At 42.3% G+C, this 14738-nt stretch overlaps 1 protein-coding gene across 6 annotated transcripts in view; it reads left to right on the top strand.

Annotated features, from left to right (window-relative positions):
• The first annotated feature begins 11821 nt into the window (after positions 1-11821).
• The window catches only part of TNRC6C (trinucleotide repeat containing adaptor 6C), an 83230-nt gene continuing 80313 nt past the window's right edge, over positions 11822-14738 (top strand). For all 6 annotated transcript variants that reach the window (XM_032617745.1, XM_032617747.1, XM_032617746.1 and 3 more), the window contains exons 1-2: positions 11822-11855; positions 12602-12623. The gene's annotated coding sequence lies outside the window, so the exon portion shown is untranslated. The remainder of the gene's footprint in view (positions 11856-12601; positions 12624-14738) is intronic.

Raw genomic sequence — 14738 nt, 5'->3', positions numbered from 1 at the left:
AAGTCTAAATTAAATAAATAGATTGTTGAGAAACTGTATTTATCAGGATTCTTTGGTTACAAGCAACAGAAAGTGACTCTGTACAAATGGGAGGGGAAGAGGGACTTTGGAATGATATGAGGTGGCTGACATCATTGAAGGAAAAACTGAGAAGCCGGGCTCCTCAGCCTGCAAAATCTAGGTAGCAAGTGCTAATGGACAGATCTGGAGGCTGCAGTCACTGAGATGGATCTGTTCCAGCTGTTTGCCACTCAGTTCAGGATTCACATTCCAAGGAGGATCTTGACTGGCCTAGTAGGACCAGGCAAGGGCAAGGCACTGAGGTACCAGGCCACAGGAACAACTTGTTCCTGGGCTCAAAGGACATACATTACCAAGACTTAATTCTCACGCCATTTCTTTGCTTCTTTTCCTTGGCGTCAGCTTCATTTCCAGGCCCTCTGTGATTAAGGCCTTGAGTTTCCGTTCAGCGTCCTTCCTGTGATGTCCACATGCAGAGTCATCCTGAATCTAATCACCGCGGCCCAGGAAATGCAGTGCTTTTTGATTGGCCAGACACATCTCTGGAGCCACTGTCCTTAACATTAGCGTGAGAGAAGGACTGGTACTCTGGGGGAAATGGGGGCACAATTTCCAAAGGGAGGAGTAAAGGAAGCTGAGCGGCAAAAATAACAGACGGAGGTAATCAACTTTATTGTTCAGAGAAAAGCCTACCAAATGAGGGACGTCATTTGTTCTGTGACAAAAAGCCAATGGAAGAAGATAATAAGATGTAGAGAAGCATTAGTGGGACAGGGAAGTGGATATATCTGTCAGTGGTTAGACAGCAAACACCATAATGTGTGTTTATCCGATGAGAGGGACTGCTAAGAAGTCTGGTCAGTCAGACTGCTCCCTACTAAGGGTGCTGCTGGCTTTTGTTCTGGTTTGGTGTTTTAGCCACAGTAGTAAGTCTGTATTAGCACTAAAATGAAAATAATGTCAGAGTTCTTTTGGAATACCTCGAGGCCAGCTGCTGTTGCCATGCCTCTCTTCAGATCTCTGTGATGCTTCTCCATCCTTCTAAAATAAAGGTTCCTACAGTCAGCATTCCCAATCAGTGTCTCGTCCTTTTCTCCACATCTTCCCTGTGTCTTATGGTACACTGGTCCTGTGGTAAATGAAGATCTTTAACTCTGTACCCTCACAACTCACTCCATGTCCCCCCCTCCATTTAATTGAAACCCCATCTCTCATTAGGCCAGGAATGGAGGGGGAAGAAGATGCATGAGGGAGGGATTCCACATTCTCCAGAACCACCACCTTCCCCCCCACCCCGCCCCACCCGGTGACCATTTACAAATCATTTTTTGCTTTTGTTTTTGATTTTTGTTGTTTTTATTCACTTTTTTAAAAAGTTTACGTACAGTACAATTCACTCTCTAGCGTACAGTTATCTAAGTTTCAACAAATGCATACAGTATATATATGTAATGTTTATAGGTGTATATAACCACCATCATAATCAAGATTCAGGATAGTTCTGTCATCCTCCAAAAAAGTTCCCTTGCTCTGCCCCTTTGTAGTAATATCTTCCTCCCTCCCCAGGCCCAGGCAATCACAGGTCTGTTTTATGTTCCTATAATTGCTCTCTTTTTCCCGATTGTCATATAAATGGAGCTCTATAGCACGTATCCTTTTCAATCTGGCTGCTTGTGCCTAATATATGATATGTCTGAGTGGGGTTTTCTTCGAGTTTATCCTATTAGGAGTTCACAGAGCTTTTTGAATCTGTAAATTTATTTATATCACCAACTTTGGGGAGTTTTCCACCATTATTTTTTCAGATTTATTTTTCTTCACCAGTCTCTTTCTCCTCTACTCCTGGAACCCTAATGACATGAATGTTGGACCTTTTGGTATTGTCCCATGGTCCCTGAGACTCTTCATGTTTCTCAATCTTTTTTCTGTCTGTTCTTCAGATCAGATCATTTCTTTTGCTTGAATTAAGTTCACAAACTTTTCCCTCATTCATTCTTTCATTGCACTCATCTAGTGAAGTTTTTAATTCAGATATTTTATTTTTCAGTTCTAAAATTTCCACTTGAAGGAATTCCCTGGCGGGCCAGTGGTTAGGGCTCTGCGCTTTCACTGCCAAGGATGGGGGTTTGATCCCTGGTCAAGGAACTAGAATCCTGCAAGCTGCGTAGCAGACAAAAAGTAAAAAATAAGTGAATGAATGGATAAAATTTCCACTTCTGTTTTTACAGTTTCTGTTTATCTGCTGTGAACACCTATATTCCCATTTGTTTCAAGGGCATTTACCTTTATTTGCCTCCTGGAGCATAGTTACAATAACTGCTTTAAAGTCTTTGTCTGATAATTCCAACACCTGGGTTATCTGGGAGTTGGTATCCCTTGTACTTTGTCCTGACAGTTTGCCCACATATTCCTGGTTCTTCGTATGAAGAGTAATTTTGGATTTTATCCTGGACATTCTGAATGTGTTGTATAGACTTTGAGTCCTATTAAACTCCTTTAGAGCATTTGATTCTGTTGCTGTTATTTTGTTTTGTTTTTGTTTTAGCAGGCAATCAACCCAGTTAGGTTCAGACCACAAAGTCTGTCTCGCCTTCTGTGGGCAGTGGTTCAAATGTCGTTCAGTTTCCGTAGCTTTCACCATGCTATGCTGCTTTGGGCCTGGCCCACCCCTGTGTCACTCAGGGGTTAGTCCAAGACTTGGGGGAGAAGAGGGGAGAGTAGTTGAAGTTGTAGTTCAGTTTTCAAAGCAGTTGCTTCGCTGTTTTGGGTCTGTCCCACACATGCATGACTCGAAGGTGAACCCAGAACTGTGAAAGTTTATGCACAGACTTTGGGGGTCTCCTCCAGCCAATTGCTCTCTGGGTCCCCCACACTGTCTAGCTCACAAGAGCTCAGTTTCCTAATTCTCTGTTCAGAAAGATGGGCTTCTCTCAGTTTCAGCTGCCAGGGCCACCACAGCACAGCACAGCACAGCACAGCTCTGTGACTGGGGCCAACCTTCTGTCAAAATTACAACAAACCAGCTTCAAGAGGAGGGGAGGTGAGAAACTCGCCCCCATACAGTCACCTCCCCAAGTTTTGACTCCTCTGCCTAGTCCACCTGCTTTTGTTTACTTTTCATAGTTTGTATTTTTGAATTTATATTGTACCTCATCCAGTCTTTTGTGGTAATCAGTGGCAGAGAGGCTGTGGTGAGCTTACTCCATCTTGGCTTGCCCCGGAAGTCTTAAATCACAACCTGTATTAGTTTCCTATGCTTCATGACAAATTACCACAAACTTAAAGCAATACATATTCATTATTTCACGGTTTCTGTGGGTCAGGAGGCTAGGCATGGGTTAGTTAGCTGGACCCACTGCAGGCTGCAGTCAAGGCCAGGTCTGGGTTTTCATGGGCGGGGAGTGTGCAGGGGGAGTTGACTGGGGAAAGGTGGGCTTCCAAGCTTACTCAGGCTGTTGGGAGAATTCATTTCCTTGCAGCAGTAGGACTCATGGCAGCTGTTTCTTCAAAGCCAACACCTGAAAGGGAGACTAAAGCAAGTCTGCTAAACAGATGGAGTCTTATAAATGTAGTTAAGGCAGCAGCATTCCATCACCTTTGCCATATTCTAGCGGTGAGAAGCAAGTCCCAGGTCCCTCCCACACTCACGGGGAGGGCATTACACAAAGCTGTGAACATCAGGAGACCTTAGATTCTCTCTAACTGTGTTTTCCTTTAATCCTCAAATAAAAACTCTCCCTTCCACCCTCTGCTCCTGTTTGTCAGAGCTGTGGTGCCCTTTTCCACCCCACGTCCTGGTGTCACGCTGAATGACTGCATGACAGTCCAGTTCTTCTACCCAGTCCAGCCCATACTTGAGCCTACAGGTCCTTGACCTCCTATGCTAGTGACCTTTACTTTCGAACCTAGTTCTGTGACTCTGAATCTCAAGCATAAGCTGTCTACTACATTATTCTGTTTATTTCCATAGTCTATCAAGTATTAAGGATAATTCAAGCTTTACTGTCACTCTCCTATTAGATTCTACGCCCCTCAAGGTCTAAGACTATTTTATGTCTTATCCTTTCTGTACTGCCCACAAGGCTGTATCGGGTATTCAAACGCATGTTGAAAAATTAAGAATCTTAAATATTTATTTGACGACTGGACAGGATACCTCTTCCTTCCCCTTCCCTTTTTTTTTTTTTTTTTTTTTTTTTTTGCGGTTCGCGGGCCCCTCACTGTTGTGGCCTCTCCCATTGCGGAGCGCAGGCTCAGCGGCCACGGCTCACGGGCCCAGCCGCTTTGCGGCATGTGGGGTCTTCCCGGACCGGGGCACGAACCCGTGTCCCCTGCATCGGCAGGCGGACTCTCAACCACTGCGCCACCAGGGAAGCCCTCCCCTTCCCTTTTTAATTTTGTCTGATAACACTTAACCAGCTCTTCATAACATAAACCCTGCCAGGAAATTCTAATTGAATTAGCCAAACTGTATATAACGGCATATAACACACACACGCGCGCGCACGCACACAAACACATACACACTGAATTAGTGAATATTTTAATGACATGACATTGGAGTCTAACTTCAGAGCATAAGCTGTGATGTGTCCTGTAGGTGAAACTAGGTTAGTTTCTGGTGACTAAACCTCACAGGCAAAAACAAGCCCACCCTCTTTTTTGAATCCCGTTCATTTGCAAAAAGGGAGTAATCAACTAATAAAAGACTGGAAATTTGGAAGACTTTCCACCTAGAAACTTTGGCGTAGGGTGGCTACAGCTGTCAAATCATGTTTTCCTGGGAAAAGGTGTAGTTAGCTAGGAATACTGAGATGATTGATACCCATAGAGGCTCCACTTACGGGCAGTCTCCTACCTCCCGACCCTTCCTTCTTCTAGCTGCCTCCAAAATACGAGTGTGGCTCTTTCTCCACCCAAAGCCTCCTAATCCAGTGATTGCTAAACTATTTGAGAGTAAAGGAAGTATGCATCTGGAAAATCCAGATTATTAAAAATATTTTCTTTCCAGTAGAATTCAGTATACTAGGGACCCATGACAGGTATGCCTTGCCACACAGAGTATAGGTAATTTATGTCCACTTTGCCCCTTCAGACTTGCTCTGGGTCCTGAAGTTGAGCCCCGAATGAGATTTCTCCTTACCTAGTTTTCACTATTACTGAAGCATTAGCTATATCACTAATCAAAGCAATGTTGTTCTCTTTAGCAGAAGCTAGATAGACTAAAGCTGGAGTTACTTGTAATGGTGATAAACTGGAAATGAAGTGAATGTGTATGAATAGAGGAATAACTGAATCGAATATGGTAACATTCGCACCGTGGTGTATTATGTAGCCATTAGAAATAATGGATATGGATTAGATCTGTCAGTTGGGAGAGGGGATGAGGAGAGAGAGACATATATTGAATGAGAAAAGCAAGATGCAAAGAAGTTTACATAACATGACCCCTGTGTTACAGAACAATGATCAAATAAAACCCTTTGTAAACGTATATAGGTATGTATGCTTCCATCTGATTACATGAGCATGGAGAGAGGCACAGAAGGATATGAACCAGGTGGCTACATGGGTCATCTGGAAGAGAGGTGGAGAAGTGAACCTTTGAGATGGTTGTGGAGGGAGAAGAAAGAATGAGTAAGGGATGCCAAGCAAATGAGAAACAAAAGCAAAGGTTATATTGGGGAAAAATATATAAGATTATATGTACACATGTATATAAAGTCGTATGTATTTAAATTTAATTTTTTAAGTTGAAATTAAAATTTAAAAGTGAAATTCTCCCAACCTGGCTATCCCTCTTCTTTATTTCCCTTACAGCTTGACTTGTAAATCTCACAACTTCTCCACATAGGAAAAAAAATACAGTTTATAATCTTCTTACTAGCCTCAAAAGGTAGATAGAAATTTATTAAATATTACTGGGTCATTTCAGAAAATAAAGTTTCCCTTGAAAAGAAAATACAGAAGATGTTTTTCCAGTATAAATTTCACCTGAGATTATGGACCAGAAGTTGGTACTAGAAATGTCCTGAATGATGACAGGCTTTTCTTGGTGCCACAGAGACAGAAGACAGTCCTGCCACCAAGGTACTTACAGCCCAGAGTACAGAAGGAAGCACACAGTGTTCATTAAAAGCAGGACATAAGGTCCCCTTAACTATGATAGAAAGATAACATAAGCAGGAGGGCATCACCCAGCAGACTTTTATGTTCTCGTTGCATTTTGTACATATCACTGCTGTAATAGTGATCATTTATTCGATGCATTATTTATATGAATATCCTTAAAAGCATATGAACTCTGCCTTGTCACTGCTGTAATCTCTGCTATAATATTTGTTAAATGAATCAATCCCTCTTTTTGTCCCTGGTGCCTACCACAGTAAATAACATATGCTAGTTGTATAGTTCCTGAGTGACTGAATTAGTGAACATATGAGATGATCTTAAGGTTTAGGCTCTCTAGTAAAGGAACTGATGAAAATAGCCTAGAAGAAAATGGCAGACAAGGAATAGGAGTTTTTGGTAAAGATAATGAATGGGTACAGTGGGAATAGTAAGGAGAGGAGGTTATGGTCAGAATTCAGAATAATGACATCGAAAATTTCAGCAGTTCTAGGTGGTTAAGGTCTAGTAGCTAATACTTTGAATAAAGCACCCTGCTAATCAGGGGAAAGGCTGCATGTTTTCGCCTTTGAGGCTACTTTAGCAAAATAGCCAGCTCCCCAACCTGTCTCCCTAAAGCAAAGCCAATGAGGAAACAAGTCCAGCCCATGCACACAAAACTAATTGGTTTTTTGTTTTGTTTTTTTTAAGCCTGAACGGTCAAACCAAAGATGACCAGACAATTGAGAAAAGTCTCTCACATCAAAGGGAGTCTAAGGGAAGAACTGTTCAGAAAGGAAACAATGCAGAAAATTTAGCAGAACTTCAGAAAAACCCTAATTAATATCCTCTGCTAGCATAAAAATGATTTGCGTCCATAAAACAAGAACCTAGTATTGTGGGAAAAGAGCAACTGGAGAATAAGAAAGTTATATAAAATTTTAATATCATGGAATAAGAAGCTCAGTAGAAGGACTGGAACATCAAGTTCAGTTAAGCACTCAGAAAACTGAGAACAATAACAAAAAAGAGTAGAAAACATAAAGATAAATTATGATGATCCCTCCAAGAAACTTAATATGTGTTGTTTAGAAAACAGAAGATGTTTTCAATAAAATAGAGAACTGAAAGAAATGTCTCTATATTGAAAGCATCAGCCAAATACTAAGCACAAATAATGGGGGAGAAAGATACCAAGGTGCACATCATCATGAAATTTCAGAATCCCAGGGGTGAAAAGAAGCTTTGGAGGGGGGGAAAGCACCTAGAAAGGACTAAAAAAGCAAAATGACATCAGACTTCTCTTGAGTAGGTATGGATGCTAGAATACAGGGGCACTGTGCCTTCAAACTTGATTTTCAACCTAGAATTTATGCTCAGCCAAACCATCAGTGAAACAAAAAGGTAGCCAATTCCAGCATAACTGAGGGCATCATTCAAGGAGGAAAACAAGGGAAGTCACGAGATGACCGAATTAGTAAGTTTAGGTCAGCATTCATGGATGGGCAATGATGAGGAGTTTGCACACACTGTTCCTTCTGCTTAGTCTGTTAATTCCTCCTTTCCCACTGTATCAATCTGGATTGATAGAAATGACACAGTGATACAGTGTTAAAAATAAGGAATATGTAAACTACGATAAAAGAGTAGGCCCCCCAAAATACACAAATGTCCAAGAAGCATATGAAAAGATGCTTGATATCACTACCATTAGGGAACTGCAAATCAAAACCACAGTGTGGTACTTAGGGTTAGTCAGATTAATAGAAACAGAAAATAGAATGGTGGTTGCCGCGGCCTGGGGAGAGGGGGCGTGTAGTGGGGAGTTGTTTCTTGGGCACAGAGTTTCACGTTTGCAAGATGAAAAGAGTTCTGGAGATTGGTAGTACAACCGTGTGACTAACATTACTGAACTGTACGCGTAAAAATGGTTAAGATGGCAAATTTTACGTATATTTTACCACAATTAAATTTTTTTTTTTTTTTTTTTTTTTTTGCTGTACGCGGGCCTCTCACTGTTGTGGCCTCTCCCGTTGTGGAGCACAGGCTCCGGACGCGCAGGCTCAGCGGCCATGGCTCACGGGCCCAGCCGCTCCGCGGCATGTGGGATCTTCCCGGACCGGGGCACAAACCCATGTCCCCTGCATCGGCAGGTGGGCTCTCAACCACTGCGCCACCAGGGAAGCCCCAAAATTTTCTTTTTGTTAAAATAACTAGAGGATATTAGAAAACTCTGGCAGAGTGCTCCTGACTGAGTGAGCTGGACTGAGGCTCTGGAAAGGAGTTTGGGAAATGCAGTTGAGGAGAGGCCTCATGTTTTTAAACTGGAGGAGGGTGGATATGTAAAAAACAAAAACAAATTTTGTAAGGAGGATATTGCAAGAGGAAAAGAAGAACAGTTAAGAACTCTAGAAAAAAAGCAGCTACACAAGAAGTTAAATGTCCTCACAGTACCCTACCTAGCTCTGCAGCGAACATTAACATACTGTTTTTAAAGCAAATGCCGTTCATCATTTGAACTCAAAGCAGTGATGGGGTGGAAGATAGGGGTCTGAAGAACCAAATCCGTATCCATCATTATAGAAATTAAATTGTTACTATCTCAAATTGATAAGAAATAGGAATCCAAGCATTTTTAAAGATACACAACCGTATATTCACATAGAGAGTGTTCTTTAAAAAACTCCTTACCTCCAAGGAGACAGCCTGCGGACACTGGAGAAGGAAGAATCTGTCTTTTTGTTAACGTATCTTTTGTACCGTTTATGTTTTCTCATGAGCATGTATTACTTTACAAATAAAAATGAGATTCAGGGCTTCCCTGGTGGCGCAGTGGTTGAGAGTCCGCCTGCCGATGCAGGGGACACGGGTTCGTGCCCCGGTCCGGGAAGATCCCACATGCCACGGAGCGGCTGGACCCGTGAGCCATGGCCGCTGAGCCTGCGCGTCCGGAGCCTGTGCTCCGCAACGGGAGAGGCCACAACAGTGAGAGGCCCGCATACCGCAAAAAAAAAAAAAAAAAAAAATGAGATTCAGTGTTGATTTTTTTAAGTTATTAATGAAAAATTGCAGGAATTGTAGAGGTAGAAGAAATTAGTGCTAGTTAGGGAGATATTAGATAAAAACTTTATTAAAGTTCATACATTTGAATCGTGCTTTGTCATAGGAACATGAGCTCAGGCAGGAGAAGTGTAAGATATCTCAGGGCTACGTGAGCTGTTTATTTACAGCACTTTATTTTACCAGTACAGTAAAACCTTAACTGTACTCCTGGGGGAATAGCTGGTTCTAATTAATTTAACTTTCAGAGTAATCCAATCAAGCAAAAATCCTTTTTATTCCATCTCCTATAGAATGCCTTTTTTTAAATGTAGCTCTACTTGCCTTCTTTATTAAGTTTAATATCTGAAGATAACTTAAGGCTTTCATCATGCTGTAGATTAAGAAAGTATAGCAGTAGCGGTGGACAGACACTACATTCCTAGTGAACATTTGTTCACTTTTTCCCTAGATGTGTGGCAGTAGCATGCAGCAACAACCCATCACTCACAGGGCTTGCCTATACCTTGTAAGAATATTTAAACACAGATTTCTTAGTGTCTCTGCGTCCTTTAACATGAAAATATTCCTGGAAGGTATCATCTAAGGTAATGAATAATAGCTGGTTCCCAAGCTTGGGAAATGTACTGACTTCCTTTTAAAAGTTGTTTCTCAGCCTTGGTCGGACATTGGAGTCATCTGGAAGCTTTTAAAACTGCTGATGTCTGTGTTCAATTCCCTGATTTCACTGAAAAGGGATACAGCCTTGGCATTGCGAGTTTTTAAAACTTCCCAGGTGATTCTGATGAGCAGCCAAGAACCACTGTTTTAAAGGAAGAATAAGCTCTGAGTGCCCCCCATCATCAGCAGCTTGTTGATTTAAGTTATTTTTATTACGATGGTATTCAAATAACGTACAAACTGACACTAGGTTGAGACTCCCTATGCATGTAGTAGTTGTAAATACATTTACAGGTTAAAAACAAACTCCAACATTAATAAGTTAAACAGCAGTGGTGTGTGGACAGTGATGTTTGCTGCGGCCTTTGTGCATGTTGCTCCTTCTGCTTTAGTCTATTAAACCCTCCTTCCCACTTGTGTCATTCTGGCCCAGTGAGGATGCAGAAACTACATGGTGAAATAAACAGGGAACGTTTATTGTAAAGAGTAATTAAACTGTGGTAAGAGAACAACTGTAGAGCTAGCTAGGGCTGAGGGAGAGAACCTGAGGAAGGGCCAATTGGAGGGGGCCCCTCCCCAAGGCTGGAGCTCCCACTCACTGAAGAAGCTGTAGGTGCAGCCCACTGGATGGCAGAGTGGCTCCCAGTTTCGCCCAGGTCAGCAAGTGGGCAGTTGCTGGCAGCAGGAAGGAAGCACTCCTCCAGCCCGGGAAAGCCGGTAGCCCGCCACAGGGGCACACAGGAGGTGGGAGCCCTGGTGGCAGCCCTCCTGGTGGTGAGCTGCAGTTGATGGCCAGGCGTGCAGGTGTGAAGACAACGTGGCAGTGGCAGTGCCACGGGCACGGAGCACGTGGCATCCCCGTCAGGAGGGCCGAGGCCACATCATTGGGAGAAGGCCACAGAGACTGGTGTGGGAGGGGGGCGAGTAGCAGGAGGCCCGCAGTGCACAATGTCTGTGTTGACAGGGTCACTGGAAGGTGACACTAGATCACGCCAGAGCTGCAAGGTTACTAAGAGACTGCCCTTTCTTGGTCCGTGGCTGGGGTCCTCACCAGGTGTCCTCATAGCCACATGCTGAACCCACCCTGCAGGTTCCAGAGACAGTGGGACGGCCCCTTGCTGCTGGAAGCCCCTCCAGCGCCCTTCACTGGGAAACCTCTGCATTGCGCTCACAGGGAAGGAGAAGTGCTTGAGGGGACGGGTCCATTATTGGCAAAGCGAGTGCTGGAGGGTGAATCTGGAGCTGACAGGCAGTAAATTGATAACTGACACAGCACCCCATGCCAGCCAAACACTTTTGCCACATTTAAGCCGTAGCTCATAGGCTACCTCACTCTTCCAAGTGTTGCTCTATGCGATGTTCCAGTGTACCCTTATAGTAGCTCACCATGCTGTATAGGGATCTTTGTTTAAAAAACAGTTGTCTTGTCCAGCCAACATAAAAGGTGTGCATAAGAATCACCTCCAAAGGCTCTGATTTGGTTGGGCTAGTGTGGGATCCAGGAATCTACACTTTTAATAGGTAGATTCTGATGATGGTGGTCCCTGAGACAGCACTTCTAGAAATACTGGTCTGGGGCTGGATTCTAGGGACTATAGTGTCTTTCTCCATCTTGTACCCTTAATTCCTGGTACACTGCCTGATAAAAGGTTGGTGGTGTTCAACAGATGTGGGCCAGTGAATGAACACCGCCAAAGGAGTCAGGGCCACGTGCTCTGGTACTTAACAGAGAAGTGGAGCTGATGGGGGGACGGATGAAGGTCCATTTCTAACACTGCTTCTCAGAAATGTCCTTCTTTATACCATGTGTGAAACGCTGTGTGACTTAAAACTTTCTGCAGCTAATGTTTTTTCATTTTTTAATTTTAAAATGGACATTATACTAATACCACTTTATTTTTAATAGGGAGAAAGAACAAGAAACACAAAAAGAGGAACGTTTGATGGAAGAAAAGAAAAAGAAAAAGCAGGAAGAAAAGAAAAAGAAGGAAGGTGCTCAGAAAAAGGTTTGGCTAGAGTTCCTAGTTCATTGTTTCTGTCATCACTCGTGTCTCACCGCATTATAGCCATTGCATTACAGAGGTTCGGTTATTACTTTTAAAATTCACTATGCTCAATCTAGAGTGCTAGTGATATAGATAAAGGGTGACAGCCACAGAATGTCTTTTTTAAGGACTCAGAAATACTAGAGCTGTGTTTTGAAGGACTTTGATGTTAGTCATTGGTAGTAAAGAATGTCCGTGCTATTTTACTTAAACTGAACTGTCCAGGGCAGCCATGTCTAAGGGCCATTTAACTGATTTTGTTTGAAAAGCTAGAAATAATTTTTGCAGCTTTGGCAAGTGTTCTTTTACAGCTTGTACTAGTAAATATTAAAATCTAAAGTCCTACTGTATATCTTACGGCCATGCTTGAATTTTAGGGCATTTAAGGTACCAAGTTATGCCATTTGTATTGTTCTTGCCTGGTTTAATGCATCTTATAGTTAAAACTATATCCGTTTTAGTTTGTATTAAAATACAGAGCTTAAGTGAGCTTCCACATAGATTTTTTTTGCCTTTAGAGCAATATTGACACATAATTAATAGAATGTAGACAATTATACATTTTTCCCAGTAGTAAATTTTAATAAGGTAACTGGGCAAAAACTTGTTTTTAAAGTTTCCAATATTAAAGTCTGCTTATAAACTTTCATATGGATGTGTACATCCTACACATTATTCCTAAAGAGTTTCTGATTTTTTTTTTTCAGGCTGCTGATCAAAAAACCAAAGGTAAGTTTACTTTATTTTGGGGGGATACATTTTATGACAGTACCAAAGTTTATGATGATGACTTTTTTTTTTAAATAGGTGGTTAAAAACAAAGAATCTCACCCTGCCTTTGAATCTGCTTTTTACTATTCCCTGTGAAATTCCTCATTTATAACTGGTTTTACATCTGCATGTAATTGGCATATGCTTAATCTAAAATGCCTAAAGAACGTTACAGCAGTACCTTTCTAAACAATGCTTTATAATTTTCCTTTGGTTTGATTTACACCAATCAAGGATTAAGCTGATAAAGTTGGTCCAATTTGAGTAAGAACAACCAAAGGATATTGAATTTTTTTAAAGCTTCCAATTTCTCTTTGCCGACTATTTATAATAAAAAGAGGTATATTCTTTCTATATTCTTCCGTTTTTGCTTAATAATGTGGGAAAGGTTTCTTTTTTGTTTTCCGAGTCCAGAATTGGCCTATGGTTGTCTTAATGGGTGTGGATGGGAACATACGTGGTTCTCACAGGAACTGGGGCATCTCTGTGTGATGTGCCGGAAGACGAGCAGAAGGGAAGCCACACTCGGAGCTTCCGCACTTCATACTTGATTTGTTCAGGGCCTGTCCAGTGCTGGGAAGCACACACTCAGGACTCGCATAGACCAGCTCTGTTTAATTTGGGGCAGCCTTGGGTATCTCATATTTACAATGAGAAGTGTAAGGGGTGAATGGTTCCCACCTCATAGAGCTATCTTACGACTATATGAGATCCACATGGACAAGGCTTGGTGCCTGGCACAGAGCTGGTGCTCACTAGAGGTTGCCTGTGATTAATTGTAAGTTTTATTTCTTTTGGACTGTCACATATAAACGTAGACACAGACACATGCTCTGCAGAGGTTTGTGTCTCAGGCAGCGACGCGGCGAAGGGCTCCACTTTTGTTTGACATTTATAGTTTTCAGAGTGGAGTTTATGTTGTCTCATTTGAACTTCATGATTGAGCAGGGCAGGTGTTAACTGACAGTGAAGAAACTGAGGCCGATAGTGTGACTTACGTGGCTTGCTCTTGGCCTCGAGTTAGTGTAAGGACAGGCCTCGAGGGAGCCCGGGCATCTGACCCCAGCGCAGGCGGCCGCAGAGCTTCCGCAGCAGAGCCACGGTAAGAGATGGATTTCATGTAAAAGAATATTTAAAGACGGCATAGTTTTCAAAAAGGACGTTTTTCTCTCTTACACTCTCAGTGGTAGTGTGAATTTACAAAACACTTGTCAGAAGGGCCCTGGTACATGGTTGTTTTGAAATTATGATCTTGAATGAGAAATGATGGTTTCTTAAAATTGTCATATTTTAAAGTACAGAACTATTGCTCTGAATCATCTATTTCCTTTTTCTTTTAGCATTTTGCGAAGTTTTTACAACCTCATTCAGTACCAGCAGTGTTCTGTTGTCACTGTCATAATAGTTATTTTCTCTTGAAATAGTAACAAATTGCTCACGATCGTACAGTGACCGTGAATTACGTCGCCCTGCCGCCGTACGCAGAGTTACTATTTTCTATTACTGTTCTGATGAGTACCTTCATTGCTGACTCAAACCCTACTGGGTCTTCATCTTTGCCTTTTCTCTTCTCTAAAATACTGCTCCTTTGGATACAGTTTGTCAGTAACTGTACTATAGCTTTAACTAGCCTCAGAACAGAACGATGATTATTAACGTCCTTCTGAACAGTAAAAAATGCTTTTTGAATTATAAATAATCTAACAGTGCTGCTAGGTAATGCATTAATAAATATTAGCAGCACCAAGGTCTGAATTTTTCTCAGACTGTCCATTATTACTGGTTCCAGTCAAAATCAGCTGCCTGCAAGGTGGTGGTTCTGAATTTCCAACTGAACGTGCGTGTTAAATAACACAAGCTGGGCCTGACTGAACGTTGAGATACATTGTAGGAATAGTATGAGTGCTCACACGGAGCAATAGGTCCGCTTTTCTAACCTTCTGTCATTTTCGAGTCTTTCCCCTACTCTATTGTGTGTAGCCAGAAGGGCAGGGCCAAGTCTGCCTTGCGCTCTCTCACACGCCCAGCTCCTTGCTGTGTGTGTGCAGTCAGGAGGCCTGAGACCGGCACCCG

This window comes from Phocoena sinus, chromosome 20 (genome assembly GCF_008692025.1).
Source record: "Phocoena sinus isolate mPhoSin1 chromosome 20, mPhoSin1.pri, whole genome shotgun sequence".
NCBI lineage: Eukaryota > Metazoa > Chordata > Mammalia > Artiodactyla > Phocoenidae > Phocoena > Phocoena sinus.
This window is presented reverse-complemented; position numbering and strand designations above follow the sequence as displayed.